General features: G+C 44.4%; 1 non-coding gene across 1 annotated transcript; it reads right to left on the reverse strand.

Moving 5' to 3' along the window:
* Positions 1-5,953: 5,953 nt before the first annotated feature.
* Trnas-cga (transfer RNA serine (anticodon CGA)) lies at positions 5,954-6,028 on the reverse strand. The gene has a single exon. It is a non-coding gene; the product is annotated as a tRNA-Ser (tRNA).
* Positions 6,029-12,769: the final 6,741 nt, after the last annotated feature.

Here is a 12,769-nt window from a genome sequence, read left to right on the forward strand (position 1 = left end):
CAAAGCAATAATGTGACCCACACGTTCTTGTGAAATGCCCATTATGCTTGCAATATCTCTCTGAGTGATACGACGATCGTCCTGAATCAATCTGTCAACATTTTGCTTGTGAAACTCGGTGGTTGCTGTCACAGGCCGTCCAACTCTTTGTTTGTCACGCTACTGTAACGTTTGGAAGATAGGAGAAGAGATACTGGCAGAAGTAAAGCTGTGAGGACCGGGCGTGAGTCGTGCTTCGGTAGCTAAGATGGTAGAGCACTTGCCCGCGAAAGGCAAAGGTCCCGAGTTCGAGTCTCAGTTTGAATCTGCCAGGAAGTTTCATATCAGCGCACACTCCGCTGCAGAGTGAAAATCTCATTCTGGAATCATTCCCCAGGCTGTGGCTAAGCCATGTCTCCGCAGTATCCTTTCTTTCAGGAGTGCTGGTTCTGCAAGGTTCGCAGGAGAGATTCTGTAAAGTTTGGAAGGTAGGAAACGAGATACTGGAAGAAGTAAAGCTGTGAGGACCGGGCGTGAGTCGTGCTTCGGTAGCTAAGATGGTAAAGCACTTGCCCGCGAAAGGCAAAGGTCCCGAGTTCGAGTCTCGGTCGGGCACACAGTTTTAATCTGCCAGGAAGTTTCAAGAATTCAATGACTGCACGTTGCTTAAATCGCGTTGACCGACCGTCTGCGCAGGGTACCATACACTGTAACAACACAGCCGTTCACTGCTAAGGCTTCCCGCCAACTGCAGCTATAGAGAAGAGGTTACGGAACAAGCCAGTACCCGCAGCATACCAATGCTGCCAACTGTTGAAGAGTTACGAAGGTAGAGGGATTACTTTTGAGTCAACCCCCGTAATCGGTTCGCAGCAGTTCGTGTTGACACGTCTGGGCTCACACGCGCTCTTATATGTACTGTGGAGCTGTACGATCTGCCACCGTCGCCCTTACAATACGACGATGCTCGCAGGCGTAGTGCTGCGTGGGCATCCAGAACCTCGGCTACAGGTGTGAGAATGTTCACGTGACCACTGACACCAGCAACGTTGCGCTAAAGACGCAGCACGTCCAACTGGTGGCATTCCTTCGAAAGGACCATCCCGCCACTCGGAAGGCCACAATTTGACCCCTTTCAACATGGCTCACCTAGCTGTACAAAGCACGAGTGCGTCTCCGCCTCATGGTTGCTTGTTCGCTTCACACGTTTGTACCACACTGAGCCTTCTGCCTCTGTGCAAAGCCTATTAAAGGATAGATACATATGGCGATCTGGTTGCTGTGCCACTACGCTATCTGCTGGCGGACGAAGTTGAAACCATTACCAGTACATCTCCTTTACCCAAGGTGGCACGTGTCCCCATCGGATCAAAATCGACGTCGACTTCCCTGGTGTACTTTCATTTCGGCAGTGTACGATCTACGATTCCTCTTACAATAGTAACTCGAGGTTTCATCTTCATTCACTAGCCCGTCTTCCACAGAAAGACTCTTTCTAAGGCCACAAACTACAAGAACTGGAATGTAAAATGTCTTTCCTCATCGATAACGAATCTCTAAGCTTCAAGTTTGAAAATAACACATTTTTATTTTTGTCCTTATTCTTGTAACTACTTCCATATCCGCCACCCAAAACTTCCTCTCCTGTGCCAACTTCTTCATCTCAAAGCGTGCTTACAGGCAGAGTCCTACTTCCAGGATATTCTCCAATTTCTGTCTTCCCTTACAACTGTTGCCTCCTATAGCTTCTTTTTATACCACGGATGCTGTTCACTGATGATTGTTAAATTCATAATTGGAACTTCATCTATCTTGTATCGTAATAAAAAAGGACCAGTCTAGACCGCAAGCTTTGTATTTTATTGTATGGTAAATCGGTTTCAGTCGTACATAGTCCACGATGAGACTAGTAATATATCCATTAATGAAGCACGGCGACCATACATGGAAGCGTTGAAATGCAAGAATTAGCAAGTATTGACAGGTGACGGCAGATGGTGCATGGACTTACAACGGCTCCTCGCATCTACTCCGCTATCACCAATGGAAAAATTACTTACACAATTATGGTCTATGTACAACTGGAACAGATTACTACATCATAAAAATAAACAACATTTACACTCTGGACTGATTGTTTTCTGTTATATTCACTGATACCTGAATAGATGTCATATCATCCTTTGCTTTCTCCTATTTAGCGTTTTCCGAGGACCTCTTAATTTTTTATCTCATCACTTCGCTTAAATTTCAGAAGTCTTGTTAACGCCGCATGACAAAGGCTTTGACTCCTGTTTCTTCAGTTTTCTTAAGACCTATGATTCATTTCCAAATAGTTCTCTACTTCGGACGTACTGTCTCAGAAGCTTATTCCTCAAATTTATTCCTGTGTCTGCCAATAGTATACTTCTGTTGGAGTGGAATACCCTACTTGCTTTGCTTGCTTCGTCTGTTGTGCTTTAGTTTCTTTCCAGGATACCTGATTTCCTTCTATGTCTCATACATGTTCGACAGGTATCGATAATCTCGTTACTGCTTTATCTATGGCATTCCTCTTTCTTTGATTTACTCTCATCTACACACTCTGCGTACGACTCTTAATTCCTTTCAAAGAGTCACGTAATTCTTCCACACTTTCACTAAGGACAACGATATCAGAAAGTGTTACCATTAAAAACTTTCTCGCAGAATTTTAGCCCCACTCTTGAAATTATCTTTTCTTTACGCCTTATGGGTTCAGCAGTAATGGAGACAGAATACATCCTTGATTTACGCCCGTTTTAATAGAGCACTTGTTTTTTTGGTGTTTCACTCTTGTCGTTCAGTTTTCGTTGTTGTGTATATTGTATACTATCTGTACTATCCTGCCGACTCGTCTAATATAGGGTGCGCAAGAAGCTGTTTTCTCGGATCGATAGACAAAATTCAAGCAAATCGCATTAATGGAGTTTATTACAGTAAGTTAAATTGACAATACTTAACTTTGCGTTCTCACAAAGGTGTGCCACAAGCAAATGGTGCCAAGCAAATAAACAATGTTCTTCCGGATATAAAATTTCAATGCAAGCAAAACAAAACAGTTCATAAGTAACCGCTATAGCGTTTGTATGACGGCTCTTCTTCCCCTCCCCCTGCGGCTACGCGGCGCGGCGCTTGTATTCTCTTCGTATAGATGCCGCTCCTGGCTTGGTGTCGTCCTAGTCAGCGTACTATTAGCTGACGGCGTCTCACAGCCCTCTCTGATCTTCCGTTATTCCTCATCATGCCGGCGCCTGTCGTTACACCGGAACGCTATCTGCCTGTCCGTATCGCATGTACCCATTCTTCTGAGATTTTTGAACGGTTTAAAGCATTTTATAATTTCGAAAGCTTTTTTATGTCATCTAATCCGCTGAAAGTGTCCTCATTCTTCTAAGTCTTGTCTCCATTATCAGATGAAACATCAGAACTGCACTTCCAGCACCTTCAATTGTCGTACTGCCAAACTGCTCGTCGTGTAACACGTTGTAACTTTAACTTTCCTTGCCCTTTCGTCTGATTGTTATCCGTGCCAGTTAACTATAGGGCATGCCCTACAGCTCGTTCAGTAAATATACGTAGGGCCAAAAGAGCTTTCTCTTGTGTCTAAAGGCGGATTATGTGCATGAAAGCGTGTACAAACCAAGTGAAACGATCGTCCTCTCGAAAGCGATTTTTTTTTTAGTATGGCATTTCGTCTCATACACGGCGCATTGTTACGATATTTCTGTATGTGATAAGGCAGTAGACGTAAGTAAATCATACGTGATGATAAATGGGTGTCGTGAAAATAAGGGATTACAAAATGCACTGCGCAGAAACCACAAGTACTTTGGACTACAATGGACATGAGTACACTTTCAGAGTAATGCTGAACAGCAAAATAGTATTCTGGACCAGTGCCGCTTCACTATTGCCAAAACGCATTTTAGAGGCTAACATGAGGCTGTGCCATTCTCGGTCATGAAAATCAAACTGCCTGGTGCCAATGCAGCAAAACGAGTCGTAGGGAGACGAGTCCCGCTACTGTGGTGACCACACACTATGAAATAAGAAGACGTATTATAAAATAATTTCCTCTGGGTAATTCCTGATTCATGGATTAGCTTTTATTTAAAAACTGGTTGTATTTGTAATTAAACTATTTTAATTTAAAATACTATTCATGTTGCCTAGCTATGACATTATCTTCTAAAGCCTTGGTCTAAACGTAATGAAAATCCAGACATGATTACAATATTATGGATGTGTTGAACTGTTTATTGTTATGGTTGAATCATGTCCGTATCCTTTTTTCGCGTCATCCTCGTTCCTATAATATCATATGTTACAAGTACTACTACTGCTGCTTCTAAGCCTGTTACTGACAGTAGCTAATATAAAATAATTTTACGTTCTCTGGCTTGACATCACGGTGGTCTGCGTTGCGTCCTTCAAACTGAAAATGTCGAACAAGGGTCTTATCTCTGTATTGTGGACATGGACTATCGAGGTACGCCGTATTTTTTTTAAGTGGAAATCTACCCAGCGTATCTGAAGTGTGAAGTTGGCGTCTCGTACTATAGCTCTGGCCAGACTCCTTCGGGAGCTGACTGAACAAGAAAAGCTGAAAGAATTATGTCAGCCACCTAATGACGACACCCAGCTGTTTTCTATTCTTTGGTGGGAGCGCTGCTCTTGGATAAGTTCTAGTCGGCAGACTCTCGTACCTGTCTCCAACTCAGAGTCTCACTCTCTGATTCACTCAGTTGTTGTCAGACGCTCACCGACGTTCTGTGTACACAACCGTATCGAGATGCATACGTGACGGCAACAACTGCTGTCTCCATCAGCTGCCGAATTCGAAGTGGAGGTTACTGCAGTGCCAGGTGAAGTATCCATTCATCTACCAATGAGTTCGCCTCCAGTAGCATTACGCTAAACTCTGTGCTGGAGACTTCACCCTTGTTGTGCTGGGTCTGTCTCTGAGTGATTACCTCTCGTTGATGGACACCTATCCAGTTGAGCACCTATTTGACGCCGGGATTGGACCAGCACGGTCTCTCTGTCGCTGCGCACCAGTTCTTGAAGGCTTCCATGCATGTTGATCATCGCCAGAGCAGACGTCGATCATGCTGGGGACTGCAGTTTGAGTAACGACTTTCCCTGTGCGGTCTTCCTCGGCCTGAGGCAGGCCGGCAGACTGGACGTGATCATCATACATGGTCTGCGGTGTGCGTTCTCTGCTGGTGGCCTGCCACTGCACGCCGCTGCCCGGGCATACCAGCTGACGACAGTTCGCTGAGCTCCTTAGCTCACTACGTGATGCTGGTGTCCAGGGCTCTCCTCCAAAGATGACCACACCTCTGTCGTTAACACGAATAAAAGTCTAGTTCTCTCAGGGACTTCTGATTAACAGTCCTTCGCTAGCTTTCACTTACCACTACCGCTCAGTAACTGTCGAAGGTGTCGACCTCTTCAACAGGAACTACGATCCAGCATACCACATTGTTGAGGGGTATAATGAACAAAAACCAGTCGTCAGGGGATGGGGTTCGATTCGATACACTCTGAGATCTTGACTGTTATGTACTGAGGGTAATCTGAACAACGGCTACTTTATCAAAGACATTTAAAGGCTGAGGCGTGCCGCACTCAAGATACTCCACTCATCATGTTTGGTAGGACACAGCTTAACCACGTTCGGTGAGAAGTGTCCAAGTATTCATAAAAGAACAGAAGGCGTCTCATCTTCGAAGGGCTACATATTCACTTGAAACAATGTCGAATGGTTGGTCATCTATCAGGTGTAGAAGTATGAAGCCGTAATTTCCCTATAGATGGTGCTAGCCGTCAGTGTACGGCCCCTGAGACCGCGACTGCAGCAAGCCAGGATCTATACATGTCGAGTTTTGTGCCTATGAACTATCATTTGCGGACAGCATTGGTTTTGAAACTTCCTGGAAGATTAAAACTGTGCGCCGGACCGAGACTCGAACTCGGGACCTTTGCCTTTCGCGGGCAAGTGCTCTACCGACTGAGCTACCCAAGCACGACTCACGGCCCGTCCTCACAGCCTTACTTCTGCCAGTACCTCGTCTCCTACCTTCCAAACTTTACAGAAGCTCTCCTGCGAACCTTGCAGAACTAGCACTCCTGAAAGAAAGGATATTGCGGAGACATGGCTTAACCACAACCTTGGGGATATTTCCAGAATGAGATTTTCACTCTGCAGCGGAGTGTGCGCTGATATGAAACTTCCTGACAGATTAGAACTGTGCGCCGGACCGAGACTCGAACTCGCGACCCTTGCCTTTCGCGGACAAGTGCGGGAGGTTCTCCGAAATCTATCACTCCTCCCCCTTCCCTCCCCTTTTCTTGCCGAAACCTAATTCACATGGTTCAGTATTCTCTCTCCGAAGAGTCCCCAGTGAAACTTGTGTACTTAAAGGTGAATGCTGTTTCTATATGTCATTCTCTGAACGTCTCTCTGTCAGTGGAGGCTCCTAATTTGAGAATATCTCTCTTTGCGTTAGTTTCTAAATCTTTTATTTTTGTTGCTGTTTCCACCACCTTCCTCGCAGTGTCCATTCAGATCAGTGACTCCCTGCAAGCTGGGTCGTAGTCCAAGCCTACCTACAGTCTAACACAGTGTAGAATAACAACTTAAGATCCTGATGGCCTATCGATATTTATCTCGCGCGCTAACTGGACAAGCTGGTTGACGCTGAAACAATCGGTTTTCAGTTATATCAGTATTTTTCAACGTCGGTTTAACCACACTGTTAAAGCTGTTCATAATAACTGGTTTCTGGAATTACTGATTTTCGGCTTTTTATTCCTGTTATTTCCTATAAATTAATAAAAGTAGAAATCGAACAATGTTTGAAAAATTTGGATTCACTTTTTCAAGATACACAGAACCAAAATATTTAAATTAAGTATTCAAATTAAATAGGCACTGTCCTCGAAAAGTGACAAATGGCTGACTACTACAAAAAATCACCAGTATTCTCCTACTGATTCTAATTTTTTGTAACTCTGATGAAAAACTATGTTGCTAGTGGGAGCTGCAAAAGTATTTGGACTTTTCGAATAGAGTGTGTTAAAGGCTGAAAACTGAGGACAAGAAACTCTTTCGAGTCACTTTGTCCGTTTACAAGCGCTACAAGCAGATAAGGGAATGTTGTGTAGACGCAGGCAGCAAATAAGCTGCTTTTTATTTTTATTGCAACTATGAGTGAACTTTCGCTATGTCAAAAGTTTCTTGTGGCATCTCCTATTTTTAATCTTTTACAGCAAATGGAGTATTGTGCCTAATTGATACCGCACTTCGTTAAACACTTCAAGTCTATGGATGGTGCCACTCTGTAATACAACTGATGTACGATCACAATGACGAACTACTATATACAGCAGGTGGGCAAGTTTTGCATATTGCATATACATGCGTACCATCTAATGGGTGAGGAACATAATTGTCCCAGCAATGCTGTAAAAATTCTTATGCCATGCGTCTGTTGCTCGTTTCTGTTGGCATTGTTATTAGAATGGCGCTGATCGCATTTCCCATTTTCTGTAATAACGCCCCGGCCGGAGTGGCCGAGCCGTTCTAGGCGCTACAGTCTGGAACTGCGCGACCGTTACGCTCGCAGGTTCGAAGTCTCGGGCATGGATGTGTGTGATGTCCTTAGGTTAGTTAGGTTTAATTAGTTCTAAGTTCTAGGCGACTGATGACCTCAGCAGTTAAGTCGCATAGTGCTCAGAGCCATTTTGGATGACCTCAAATGTTAAGTCCCATAGTGCTCAGAGCCATTTGAACCATTTTTTGTAATAACGCAATATTTCAAAGCAACACAAATTTACAAATAAAAATTGTTCATTTCAAAACGACAAATTGTAGCACAGATGCTATAGCTAACTGGTAGGTAGGTTTTTTTACCCGGTTTTTAGTAAAAGATAGACACACGTGATATAACCATGACCAAACAAATACCAAAAAAAATTACCGGTTATTCAGAACTAAAATATCTCTATCGGTTCTAACCGGTCGTTTTTCCCATCCCTAGGGTGAACTGTTTTCATTCAGGCCGCTTGGGCTACGTAAACGGTGGCACAGTTTAGGTGAGATAGCGCATAGGGATAAGAACTACTCAGTGGAGTATATATGAGTTTCGGTTAAGTAATGAGCGAAGGAAAAATTGGATGCTCGCCCTCTAAATTGAAACTGACGAGATGGACAGAGGCGGGAAAGAAATGAATCTTCGCTTCCATATTTTGATTGCGCACAGGAGCTTGCTGATTGCGATAGAGAGACCGTGAACGTTTTCATTTGAGCCATTCAGCCGCTAGAGCAACTTTTCATCTGCTGATTTCCCGCAGCGATGTAAATGAAGGCGGTCCTCGTGCCGCAAGTGGTGCAGCGGCGCGCGCGCAGCACGGCTCGGCTCTCCCGCGCTGAATGGCAGCCGGCAGCTGCCGCTTGCCGACTGCAGCCATGCAGCGGCCAATACCGCCCCCGCCGCCTCCGCCTCCGACGCCGCCCCCGCGCCAGTGGCGACTAATGAGGCCCTACCGGACTGTTTTTGATGAACGGCCGACCGGAGGCCACGTTGCGCCGTAAATCGACGCCAAATGTCATTCGTCAGAGTGATTTGCACGGACCCGTAATTTCCTCCACTCGTGATTTGCCGCGGCGCGATCGCTCGTATTTATCAGCAAATGGCCGACCCTCCAAATGTTACGAGCACTCGAAACGCTTTAGCCATCGGCTTTCCGCGCACTACCGAAACATTCGTAATTAATCGAATAACAATTAATGGGAATCATATTATGGTCTAGAGCTGTAGTGAAAAACAGTATAAAGAAAACACAGTTTTATGTTGTTTCCTTTTGTATTTCAAAATACGTAAATACTTCATGTTGCTATTCGATTTTCCCGTGGAAGCTTTGAAAGGCAACAATAAGTCCATTTTACAGTGCAATAATGGTACATCAAACGTCAATAGGATGCAGTTCAATGTCTTCTCCATTTTAATCTACTCTTTGATTAAAGAGTAAATTTACGTCCTGTAGGCATAATGTAGTATCGCTGTCTATCGAGTATGTGGATATCGATAGTCGCGTCTCTGGCAAGCTCAGAGCGCGATCGTAGGGGTCGTGGCTTCGCTTCCGAGATGTACGTGTGTGTGTGTGTGTGTGTGTGTGTGTGTGTGTGTGTGTGTGTGTTTGTGCGTGAGTGTATGTGTGTATTATGCAGTGCCGGTGCCCCGGTTGAAGAACGCTATTTATAGTTCGTTGTCCAAAAAATTAATATTCATGCTATGGAACTTGTGCGTGTCATATGAGTAAACTGCTCATGGTTGGGATACACAGTCATATAATATTTCTTAAAAGACATCATAGTCGCCGTTGACTGTCTAAGATAGTTATTATTACGATTGCAGTTTCGGCCTTATGGCCATTTTCAGCTAACACTGCAAAAATTACATTGTGTCAGAATATAAAACCATCTGGCATGAGTTCGTCGTCAAAATGCAGCCTTTTGACTGTGAGAGTCCCACAAGATCCGATGAGTACGTCACTTATTACATCGTAATATATTGTTAAACTTTTGCAGTTTACTTGAAAATCGCCATAAGGGCGAAATTGCAATCGTAATAATAAATATTTTAGGCAGTCAACGGTGACTATGATGTCTTTTAAGAAATTTCATATGAGTGTTGGCGATTCACAATTGGTGATTTATTTGAGAACGACATTCACGAAATAGCGTTTCGTGTCGTGGAAACAACAATCAATCGCATCGGGTCAGTTGCGGGCAAGCAACGTGTAATCAGCAATTGTCAGTGTGAATATTAGACGAGAGAGAGAGAGAGAGAGAGAGAGAGAGAGAGAGAGAGAGAGAGAGAGAGACCTTTAATCCGGTTGACTAAATATCACAAGCACAGGTACTTTTCGTCCGGATATCGTAGCGCCACATCATGAATCAGGCGCGTCGCTATCGGTCGTGCTTACACTCCTGAAAGTAGACCCAACTAATAATAGCACAAGAACGGATTAGTACTCCAGAATGACATTTTCACTCTGCAGCGGAGTGTGTGCTGATATGAAACTTCCTGGCAGATTAAAACTGTGTGCCGGACCGAGACTCGAACTCGGGACCTTTGGCTTTCGCGGGCAAGTGCTACGTAGAGCAGTTGCCCGGGAAAGCAAAGGTCCCGCGTTCGAGTCTCGTTCCGGCACACAGTTTTAATCTGCCAGGAACTTTCGGATTAGTACTGATTACAAGAACTGTGTTAGTCTTCGGCATATATAACACTCCGTTGGAACTGTGTGTTTCGTGTCATCCTGCTCTAGGCATGTACACCGAGTAATTTACTTCTCGACAACAGGCTTCGTTGCATTCCATTGGACTACGTGGCTTAAGTGTCTAACTGACGATTACATCGTTTATTGATATGTTTGTTGAAGTATTTGATCACCAGACTACATTCGGATCTGTCAGATAAACATAGATATCTTTGTGTGTCTTCCCAACCCGTTAAATGTGAATCATTACGGTATTCCGCTTCTAGCTGGCGGTAGGAGAAGCAAGAAGACAGCCGTAGGGAAACCAGGTGCGTTGGGTTCAGGCACGCGGTCGTTAAATATCCAGGCCTCAAATATGTGTTTATGTGACTTGTGTAATGTACGAATCGAGAAAAATGTTCAAATGTGTGTGAAATCTTATGGGACTTAGCTGCTAAGGTCATCAGTCTCTAAGCTTACACACTACTTAAACTAAATCATCCTAAGGACAAACACACACACCCAAGCCCGAGGGAGGACTCGAATCTCCGCCGGGACCAGCCGCACAGTCGATGACCGCAGCGCCATCAGACCGCTCGGCTAATCCCGCGTGGCATGAATTGAGAAATACAAATACTTTTGACGCTGTTTTAGCCGCGGGAGTCTTACATACTGTATGAAAAATATCCTGATCTGAAATGAGGAGCCAGGGCTATATGTAAACGACACATTTTTAGGAAGCAAGGCAGAAGTGATTGATTAATGAAACATTTAAGTGCCTGTATAGTGTTAACATAAAAAAATGAAGCATACAGACTTACCTTTGAAAAGTTACGCTACGAGGGCAGCCTAGTCTGTAAATACAAAGTATGAAGCTCGTGGTCTAGTGGTTAGCGGCGCTTTTTCTAGTTCGGTGGGTCCCGAAATCGATTCGAGACCTGGTCGGGGACTGGGTGTTTCTGTTGTCTACATTTCTATGCGTACTCCGCGAAGCACTACATGATGCATGGCGGAGGGTTCCTTGTACCACTATCAGTCATTTCCTCTACTAATCCAGTTGCAAGTAGAGCGAGGAAAAAATGATTGTTTACATGGCTTCGGAAGAGCTCAATTTCCCGCATCTTATCTTCGTGGTCCTTACGCGAAATGTACGTTGGCGGCTGCAGAATCGTTCTGCAGTCGGCCTCAGATGCCGGTTCTCTAAACTTGCGCAGTAGCGCCTTGCGCAAAGAGCATCTACATCCCTCCAAGGATTCCCGTTTGAACTCATCAAGCATCTCCGTAATACTTGGGTGCTGATCGAACCTACCAGTAACAAACCTAGCAGTCCGGTTCTGAATTGCTTCGTTGTGTTCCTTGAATTAGACCTGGTTGGGATCACAAACAGCTGACCAGCACTCGAGAATGAGTCTCACTAGCATCCTACAGGCGATCCCCTTTACAGACCAACCACACTTCCAAGTAAACCGAAGTCGACAGTTTGCCTTCCCTACTACAGTCCTTACATGCTCATTCCATTTCATATTACTTTGCAATGTTCCGCCTAGATATGTAATCGACGTGACTGCGTCAAGCATCACAACTGTTTATACTGTATTTGATCGCCACGGGATTGTTTTTCCTACTTATCTGCATCAACTTAAATTTTTCTACATTTAGAGCAAGATGCCACTCATCACATCAACTAGAAATTTTTCATATTCATGCCGTCACTCAATGACGTCAGCTTCCCGTAAGCACAGCATCACACTGTCCGTCTGACCATTTATGTATATAGAGAATAAAAGCGATACTCTCACATTTCCCTGGGACACTCCTGCCGATACACTTGCCCTTGATGAGCTCTCGCCGTCAAAGATCACACACTTCGCGTTCTATTACTTACGAGGTCTTCGATCCAGAACTTAAATCGAATGCTCGGGCCTCTCTCAACAATCTGAACTGGAGCACCGTGTCAAAGACATTCGGAAATCTCGAAATTTGAAATCTACCTGTTGCGATACATCCATTTTTCGCAATATATCATTTGAGAAAAGAACGAACTGAGTATCGCCCAAGCGATGCTTCCCAAATCCGTGCTGATTTGTGGACGGAAGCTTCTTTTTTTTTCAAGCACATCTATTATTTTCGAACTCAGAATGTGTTCATGAATTCTGCAGCAATTCGATTTCAAGTATATTGATGTATAATTGCGCGGGACACTTCTTGTACTTTTCTTACGTACAGGAATCCCCTACGCTTTTTCTCATTCGCTTGGGACTGCTCCCTGAGCGAGAGACTCGCGATAAATGCAGGCTAAGTAAGGGGCCAATGCCGCAGAGTAGTCTCTGTAACACCGAATTGCGATTCCTTCTGGAACCGGTGACTTATTTGTCTCGCTTCTCTAGGCCACGGATGCCAATTTCTATGTCTTCCAAGCGGGAGTCTGTACGACAGTCAAAAGAAGGTATATTTGTAGGATCCTCTTGTTCAAATGGTTTCTTTAACGTGAAAATTCAAACTT

Source organism: Schistocerca cancellata, chromosome 2, assembly GCF_023864275.1.
Source record: "Schistocerca cancellata isolate TAMUIC-IGC-003103 chromosome 2, iqSchCanc2.1, whole genome shotgun sequence".
Classification (NCBI taxonomy): domain Eukaryota; kingdom Metazoa; phylum Arthropoda; class Insecta; order Orthoptera; family Acrididae; genus Schistocerca; species Schistocerca cancellata.